The following is a 9,997-nucleotide window of genomic DNA, read 5'->3' on the forward strand; positions in this document are numbered from 1 at the left end:
CAGCTTCGAGATTCGCTTGCCGGCGTTGCCGTTTACGTTCAGCTTTGCGAGCGTCCATAGCGCCGTTGAGAAGGAGAGTGCAACGGGAGCGAGCGCGCACCGCATTATCTACGAGCGCACAGTTGTGGCGGAGAGAAACGGGAGAGGAGAAACGAAGCGGAGGCAGCGCTCCCGCCACCTCCTCCCACCTCCTTCGCTCACGCGAGGAGTGGGCGAAAAGTTGGCGCATGCGCAGTGGGGAGCGGACGCGTGAGGGAAGGACTGACACAGCTTCGAGCAAAAGATCCACACGTACAAAGCCTTATTCTGACCGCTTAGGCATTGTCATTATGCATCCGAACCACGGCACGCAAGCGTACTTAATTGTTACATGACTTTTTTTCGGGCTCACTCACCTAGTGACTAGTCGTATCGACATTCGCCGGCATCCACCACAGGAATCCCAACACGCTGCGCAGGTTCAAAAAGAAACAAATTGAATTTAAAAAAAAAAGCCAGCGCCAGAGTGACTTCCATGCTCGGCGCCAGAAACTAACAGTCGGAGTTTTATCTCTCAAGCAATGCTGCACAAGAGAAAAATACTGCGTCTGGAGAACGCGCTCACCCCGCTATAACTTTCGTAGGCGCGTTTAAACAAGCACCAACGGGAAATGAGCGATATTAAGCCAGTGGCAGAACGCGACAAATAATCACCGGACGCAACATGACTGCCCGAAGTATGTTTTCGAAGTGCGAACATGGTGTTTTTGTTGGACTGTATACAGGCTATAGATAAAGAGATCTTTGGGTGTAAGAGAATATGTCCCTTCCCAGAAGCACAGACGTGCGTGTACGTACAACCCGTGTGTGTGTGTGTGTGTGCGTGTGTGCGTGCGTGTGTGTGTGTGTGTGTGTGTGTGTGTGTTGCGACATTGGCGGAAAAGTGTTCTTTGCGGCCGAAATTTGTATATTTTTTATAGGTCAACAAACTTTTTTCGCAAGACCAACTTCGAAATCATTGTTATATGGGCCTAAAGCCTGCGCCGAGAGCAATTATTCCATCGAAATCAGGAATGCTGACCAGGACCTCGTGTTAGTTCATTCTCATCTGGACACACCCTGTACGATGTCTATAAATAGCTCGTCATATGTAGGCTGCAGGATGTAGACAGGCCCGTAGCAGGGAATTTTTTTCGGGAGGGGGGCCCACTTGCTGAAAACCTTGACTTTTTGAGAAAGAAACCTATTTTTATTATTTATTTTTGGTAAAAACACATACTTCACCAAAATTTCGGGTGGGGGGGGGGGGGGCTAGCCCCCCTCCCCCTCCCTGGCTACGGGCCTGCGCAGAGTTAAGGGTGGTGGTAAGGGTTCAATTGTATTCGGGACTATTTTTCTTCGGGGGTTTTTGTACAGTATACATGCCTCACGCGCACTTATTTCTTCTATTTTAATGTGATGAGGCTTCTCTAACCTGAAACCTGGGGAGGTGCGAAGCACAAGCGTTTTCCATAGGTACACGTCAACAGCAATGAGAGGTCAGCGTCATCTCACTCATTACTACGGACAGCGTCGCAGACAGCGTCCATCGCAGAAACAGAGCTTTTCCTGAACCAGCGCGCCGTCTTATTTGCCACTCGGAAGCTCACGTGCCGTTGTTTCTCGCGGGCGAGCGCGCGTTCTCGCGAGCTTTTCCTGACTGAACGAGCCGTCTTATTTGCCACTTGCTTTACCGTGACGGGCGACACCGTGACGGGCATTTTCTCTTAAATTGTAACCGCGTATTGATTTCGAAGTTTCCAAACATTGCGCCGCGGCCTGCGACGAGTGGTGGCAACGGTTTTTTGTGGGGGTATAAGGATGTTGAGCTGTTAGTGCGCGTATAGAATTCTGCGAACGCAGCTTTGCTGAGAGAGGGGAGGAGAGAAAAATAACAGCGCTGAGCGTGTGTACTTCTTTGCCATCCGAGTTGTATTTTGCGCTGTACAAGTCAATTCAAGATGAATCAAGATCAAATAGCCCGGCTGCCAATTCAGGCTCCTTAGTCCAGAAAACCGTGGACCTTGACGATCTTCCTGGTCCGGTAGAACACGTGGCGGGGCAGACTTGAAAGCTGGGCTTCCCAATGTGTCCACTGCCTTGTTCGTCGCATTTTTGCAAGCCGCCGCGATCGCTGAAAGCTACCATACGAGGCAAAGCAGGTTGATTGGAGACTACAGCGGAAACCTTTTTTTAGCTCTCTCAGTTCGGCCCAAATAAAACATTTAACACTTCTGCATTCTCATCGACCCATAGCAGCTTGCATATAGAGCAGCGGTGATGCTATTCCTTTTCAATGAAAGAAAATGAATATCCTGAAACAGGAAGAGCGTTTCATCGGTCCATAATGCGTTTACTGGTCCCCGCTCGTATTTGTCGTCGATTATGTAAATTTCGGGCCAGGTAAAGCAGAATAAAAGCATGACAGTGTGTTCTAACTTTACAGTGCCGCTGCTCAGCGGTAGCCTCCTTTAGAATGCTGCAGCGCAAGGCGCGAAAGCGGCCCTGCACCGCAGAGAGCCTACACTGCGTGGTCGTGAGACGCGGAAGACAACTTTCACAGCAGAAGCGTAGGTCAAATTATGACGCGATTGCTGTGTTGAAAGAAAAAACTTCTTCGCCACAGTGGTTTGTTTCCCAATGTGCAGGCAAGTCACCACGGTCGAAAGAGGGGGGGCTCCGCCCCCCTAACTTTTCTCAGTGGTGGTGGGGGAAGTGGGGGGGGGGGGACTAGCGCCCCCCTTGCACCCCCCCCCCCGGTAGATACGCCTATGCTTCCCTACTTCGTCCTTCCCCAGTTATTTTAACGCGGCAGCGTTAAAGAGCTCGTATCGCAGAAATTCCGCCGTCGGCGTCGGGGCCGTTGGTTGTGAGCGAAAAATCATCATCTTGTCCGTGACCGAAAAATCGAAAAAGCTGCAAATAAAATAAATAATAAAAATATTGGGTCCGAGTGAGAATCGAACCCAGGCCGTCTGCGTGGCCAGCAGGTGTTCTACCACACAGCCACGCCTCTGCTTGGAGATGCACTGAAAGTAATTTTCATGCTTCCCAAAAATACGCGTCCTGTATACAGGTGTCACAGTACGAGATGTAATATCGCAGTAATATTGCGTGGTACAAGCGTACATTGCCATTGGGCGTCACACCATGTTAATATCATAACGACTTGGTGGTTTAAAGACAGCCACCCATTACAGAAGGCACGCACATTACTGTCCGTATTTCCTTAAGACCACGTAGTGGGTGCACCGCAACTTCGAAAAAGTTTCTCGCGCATAATTGCTCCTGGTTTAAAGCATGCTACCTGTTACATAAGGCACACACCTTAGTGCGCGCATTCTGTTAAACACTCGTAGTGTTCGAACTGCGCACTAGGAACAGAATATCGCTCTCGCGTTCAACTCTTAAAGGCGAAGCTTAAGCGTCCCCCAATTTTTTTTCTATCTCTTCTTTGCGTCTGTTTCTTTCTCTCTCTTTCTCTATTTTTCTGTCTTTCTATCTCCTCCTTTCTCTCTCTATACTCGTTCTCTCGCCTTCTGTCTATCTTTCTTTCTCTCTCCGTACTAGTTCTTTCGCCCATCAGAGTTATTCCATCACACGACAGACAAATCGGCGCGAAGCAGATGATGAAGAGGACGAAGAGAGCGCGTGTCAGTTCATGATGATGATAGTTTTCTGGTGTCGCCACACGGCATAACGAAAAGCTTAGTAGCTCCGCTGTAAAAGCCGAGGCGCATATTAATCGACACCCGACGTCCATGCCCGCCGCTATCACCGTACAGCGAGCATTGCTTGTATGTACATTTAGTTTACCTTTTAGTGGGCACGAGTTCGCCCAATAAAGAGCTTTCATCTGTACCAGCTTGTGTTCTGCGTGATTCACTGTTACAACCACCTGATAATATACGGAGCATGACGGCTGCGTCGACGGCAAAAACCTATCGAGTGTGTCCACATAATTGCATCGCAAAAAAACACCCTGTATAACGTCATAACGTCCACGAACGACGAAGCTGGTTCCTTTTCTTCTCCACTGCGGGTAAATGCGTCGTTTCCCTGATGCTCGTTTGTCTTTTGGCTCGAGAGAGTGCTACTGACCAGATCTCAACCGAGCCGCAAGCACTGCCTCCAGTTGTCAACAGCCTGCAGCGCCCCAGCCTTCGAGTGTGGCCTACCACCGCGAGGGACGAGAGCACGCGGAGCCACGCGAGGCAGTCCGTCGCCGTGTGTTTCCTATTTCTTTGCGGTTTGCCTCCAGCTGTGCGGAGCGCTTCGACGCTGCGGCTTCTGTGTATTAGGCCAGCGAAGTAAATCCCAGGGGGTCCTGAACCCCCTTGTGTTCAGACTGGGTGGGGACACCCCTTGCAAGTGCACGCCTTGAGATTTATCTTTCAAACATCATGTACTTGAATTGTTTGACAGTTACGTATTGTGCATTAAACTTTCTTTAATGTCCGTTTATATTTTTGTGGGTACTTGTATTCGGTACCCCTCAGCTGTGTGAGACTATTGAACTCGCAACTGCCACTCGACCGGTTTCAGAGAAGACTCAATACAACAATCCAATTACGAGAGCTGGGAACCCATGCTCATCATTTAATTTTATTTCATAAAATTATCTTAATTTTTATATAAATCAACACAACACCTATATTTATAAAAACAAAATGACCGGCATGGCAAGATGTGTGTCCCCCCTTGCGATTTAAGGGGCGAAGCACGTTGGGGTCTAGGCTTGTCCGTTGTGTGGTGTCCGTGCTCATGGCACAGCACCATGTAAAATCCTCTAAAAACGATTTAACAATAGACTAATATCAATCATAATTGAAACAACAATATAAAACACCTAGAAGCACAAACCCTTTCCTTAGGACCTAGCTTTGTCGTCAACGCTCGCTCTCCGCTGTCATGGTGTGTAAGGGTGGAAGGCACTTTCCAAATCCTTAGTACTTTGAAAACAGTGGCGGAACACAACTTGAAAGTGGGGGATCTATACAAGAGCACTGCACGGGCCGTGATTTTCGGCCCGGGCCCGGAACTCGTTTTACCCGCCCGAGCCCGGCCCGGTGACTCAAAGCGAGACCCGGGCCCGGCCCGAACCCGGGAAAAATTTAGCCTATCCGGCGCGGCCCGGCCCGACCGCAGATCGGGCCCGAGCCACTAATCTAGGTGCTGTTGACCGAACATGGAATCGACAGCAAGGTTTTTTTAAGTGGCAAATATCTACGCTTTGTTGGCACATTTTCGTTAATTATACTTTAATATACCGTAATACCTTATAAAAAGGGGCTCACGGTGGAAACAGTTGAACGGACATACTGGGTACAATGAATGTTTGTTCAGCAGTGGTATACTGAACCTATTTTTCCTGCAAATACAATGGGGATCACCAAGAGAGTTTTGTAACAGATAATAACGTAGCAAGGAAAGGGATTTGCAGCATAAGTTCAGTTTCGATAGGGAGCGAAATAAAAACATAGAAGACAGAGAACAGAACGCCCTCTTCACTTTGTTTTTATTGCACTCTCTGTAGAAGTTTAACCCTTTGAGACGCTATGTACACAATTGTGTACACCACTTTTGTTATTTGTATCGACTAGGGGCTACGAAAGAGCAAGATACACTGAGCTTTGTATGAATTGAACCTCCTGCCTAATAAATTTGCCTTCATTTAACTTAATTTTGTAATGTACTGTTGCATGTGACGACTTTGCTGAAGGCACTACTATGCTCGACGAGTCGTTCGAAGTGCCGCTTCCCGCGAGCCACGACAAAAATTATAGTTTTTCTTTGCTCAACATGGACATAACCGGAAAAGAATTCGCACCGTACTTCTAGCCTGAAATTTTGTTTTATTTATGCAAAAACAGAGCATGAATGACATCAGAATAAAGAGATGTTTAATTACAATTTAATTAGAAGCAATTACTATAACACACATATATTAACGTATTATGACGTTATTTTTGTTGTAATAGAATATCGAGTGCCTTAAAGCAACGATGTATCAATTTGACGATTTTACAGACAGTTCTTCATAGGTAGCGTCTGAAAGGGCTAAAACATGCTCTAAAAACAAAGCCGATCGTGCACGCTTTTGAGTGTGTAGCAGCCGTCTTCGGCATAGTAGCACCTTGCCACAGAAAGAGAAATAGAGGAAGAAAGCAAATTTATTACATTGTAAATACACAAACCTATATATAAAAATTATAATGAATCGCCTGCACCACATGTACTTTCAGGAGTACGTTTAAGCAGCTAAAAGGAAGCAAAAAAAAAACTATTTGTCATAGTATTAGTATTTTCATATGTCACACCACTGCTAGTATATGCAGTCTATATGTCTTTTGTGGCATATTTTATAAATAATTTGTTCACATGTTATTGAGCAAAAAATTAAATTGTCAAGAGATTGCGGCTTTAAGCACACCATGCGCTGTTTTATCACATATCCTGCCGCGCTAAGTTTCTCGCACTGCTTGCTCTAGCCGCAGGGGTGCACATCTGCCTTGCGAATTGTGAAGGTGTCGACAGTCGTTGTTCTTAACTTCCGCCACTGGAGCAAATTTAGAATATCTTTGTGGACCTCTGCAGAATGAACATAGCTGTGCAGCTCATCCCATCATTTCTCTCGTTCTCGAACGTCGTGTCACTCTTCAATGTCATCTATGAAACTCCTCTTTGAGGGCTTTTCCTTGTAGTTTTCAGCAGTGTATGTTATGAACGGTTTGCACCGTGATCTTTTTTTTACATATTATAGTGGTTTATGCCTTCCTAGCGATGTTGTACTGGTAAAAGGTAGTCATTGGTTTATGCGGGTAAAAGTGGCAGATGATAGACGAAGCGATTTCTATCTATTTGCGGGGTTCATTCCAGTTTGGTGACAAAGGCGCGAATAAGCTTCTAGACGCTTACTCATTGGATGCATATGTTTCGAAGTAGAGAGACGTCACCCGGCACTGAATTCGTAAATGTCTTTTTTCAAGCCAGATATTTTGTCAACCGAATATACTTTGTCCCACGCTTCATATTGTTTAATGGACCTATGCTATTCCTCCATATTACAACGCTGTTGCGGCAGTATCATGTAACTCTCGCACCATACAGCACAGGGTCACAAACACGCGCCCGCGGACCTCCCGCTACGGCCCGGAGACCGCACATGACTGTGTCTTCGTCCCATTTTTTTCTTTATAAGTACGTTCTTAGGCTACGCAGCAGGCCCGTAGCCAGGAATATTTTTCGGGAGGGGGGGGGGGGATTACTTAATGAAAACCTTGACTATTTGAAAAAAAAAAACACTTATTTTCATTATTTATTTTTTGTAAAAACACCTACTTCGCCAAAACTACAGGGGGGTGGCGGGCCCCCTCCCCCTGGCTACAGGCCTGCTACACAGGCATGAGTTTACTCAACTTCAGCATTACTATTAGCTTATGATGGCTCACATTGATACTCACTTCTACTCACAGATACTTCAACGCACTAGCGTTCATACGCCAGCTCAATATTTATTGATCAGAGGCGTGCCTTGACCCCTCCTCCCCCCACAAAATTTTTCAAAGGAAGTTCTTGATAAAAATATCTCGTGTGAGTCATATCTTGCAAGAAAAATGTCGTTACTGGATTGCAGTTACAGTGAAACCTCGGTGATACGAATCTCACGGGACCGCCAAATTTATTCGTATCATCCGAAATTCGTATCACCAGAAAGCATGAAAAATTAGCATGCGACAAACGAAGGCTGGCATACATTTTCATTCATTGTTTTTCAGGGCCGCAGAAACGAACCCTGAATGATTGTCAGTTAAGTGTTTGGATGTCGGCAGTCATACCAGCACTCGTGAATATACGGCCCCTACGCGTGCATTTAATTAATGAACCAGGTGTGTTGTGAACTGTGACAACTGTAGCCCCTTCCAAATTGTAGTATGCTTTTTTGCATGACACTGGAGTACTGAAGCGAAAGAAGCGCTTTGACGCGGTGGATCAAGGCCACAAAATTACAGAACCACGGCCCTGTGTTATGATTTTGTTATCGCGCAGGTATTGGGGATGATTTTGGGAGATTTACGGCCATGCCCGCACAAGTGCGATCTCAACGGTCGCGCATGTTGACGTCGTGAGGCCTGACTCCTTCGCCAATACCGTCCTCGCCTTCTTTCGCTCCTCGCCCACCTTTCATAGGATGCCTGACGCACGAGGCAGGCACGTCTAAACACAGTACAACGACAGCAGCCCGCGTCGACGCGTTAGAAAAAAAGCACGGCGCTAATGTCCTCTGTAATCTAAACGCGAAAGCACACGGAGACACACAAGAGCCTCAAAGGTTCGCGCACACAATCTTGGAGGCCGTGACGCGCCTGTGAAGGTTTATTCTGACCGTTTTTCTTACAATTTGGCGGTGTGGCGCGCATGCCCACGCTTGCGTTCCCGCGCTCGCACGTGCTTGGCGCGTCTTCCGCGACAGCGCGGACAGCACCTCTTCGTACATGGGCAGTAGAGTACGTTCGTATAAAACGTCACTGGGTGAAAATCGGTTTGCAACAACCGCACTCCATTATATTGCAGGCCAATGGGCCTTGGCCGGGACCAACGAAAAATTTGTATCACCCCGAAATTCGTATGAGCTGTGATCGTATCACCGAGGTTTCACTGTACTGATGTCTCATATGTTAAGGTAGATCAAAATACGCATTGTACAGCACCGATTATGCGAAATATTGGCGTTTAAGTGCATTGACATCCTGATCACAAGAACTAATTATATGCCAACGGACTCATGAGTCGACTAACTCAGACAAAGATCGAGCCGCGAGTCTGAGTGAGTCCGAGGGAGTAATATTTAGGTGAGTGTGAGCTCGAGTAAGTCCAGTTGAGAAAACATTAAATGAGTCCGAGTCCGAGGGAGTCCGGTTGTGTAAAATTTTGGCGAGTCTGAGTGCGAGTGAGCCCTAAGGACAAGATATATTCCATGAGCGAGTCTGAGTGAGCTCCACATTTCTTGTCGACCTATGTGCATGACAGGGCTAAATCATTTTCTTGTGAGGCACCCCCTGCGACCATTATTTGTTGATACATAATCGTGAAACAAAACTCTACATTTGAGAATTTGAGAATCGGCGTCCACATTTCAGTCATTTAGAGATAGGTATCCATATGTTGGAATTCTGCCGCCAAGTACCCTTCAGAAATGACCCATATATGAGATATGGAGAAGTTATTTCAAATGGCAACATAGCTGACATTTGGTACGACCTATTTCCCCCCCCCCACTCTTATCTTCGTCAATGTCCTTTCCCCTGCGGGAGTAAGTTTTTGGGAATGCGGCCCGTTAGCTGGGGTGAGTTTGAGACCCCTCATATAGCGGAACAAGACAAAAGCTCAGAAGTTAACAATGTGGGCACAAAAAGTAGGCTGTGCATGTCGATCTCGCGTCATATAACCACTGGAAGCCGTGACGGAACCACGGAAATAATTATAGGAATTCTATGTAACGAGATTGCAGTCCTTTTGTTTAAGGCTCAAACTTTCAAGAACGTTTCCCGGCTTTGGAGCTCTGTGATCGCTCTTGCGATGAAAATTTAGGGTATAAATTTATTACATTTATTTCTGCGATTACAGAGTAACATTTGGGATATAAAATAATAACAAATGCAAATAACGCACAGAATAGCGATATATTAACTATATAAGCGCCTGGTATATTTTCTTTTTGCTCGCCTGTTTCAGTTAAATCAAGTAGCCCCGTATGCAAGAAGCAAAATAGTTCATTACTTGTCCCTCGTAAAGCTTCTCCAAATAGATTTCCCCACATAAAGAAAAGTTTTTTGAGATAAAATGTGAAACGTATATGTATGCACAATGTATGTTGGATTAACTTAAAGAGACACTGAAGAGAAAAAGGATTTTTCTATTAGTAGTAAATTACTATTTTACAATTCCAAAATCGAGACCCTCGCTGCGAAAAAACTCT

This window comes from Rhipicephalus sanguineus, unplaced genomic scaffold (genome assembly GCF_013339695.2).
Source record: "Rhipicephalus sanguineus isolate Rsan-2018 unplaced genomic scaffold, BIME_Rsan_1.4 Seq807, whole genome shotgun sequence".
Classification (NCBI taxonomy): domain Eukaryota; kingdom Metazoa; phylum Arthropoda; class Arachnida; order Ixodida; family Ixodidae; genus Rhipicephalus; species Rhipicephalus sanguineus.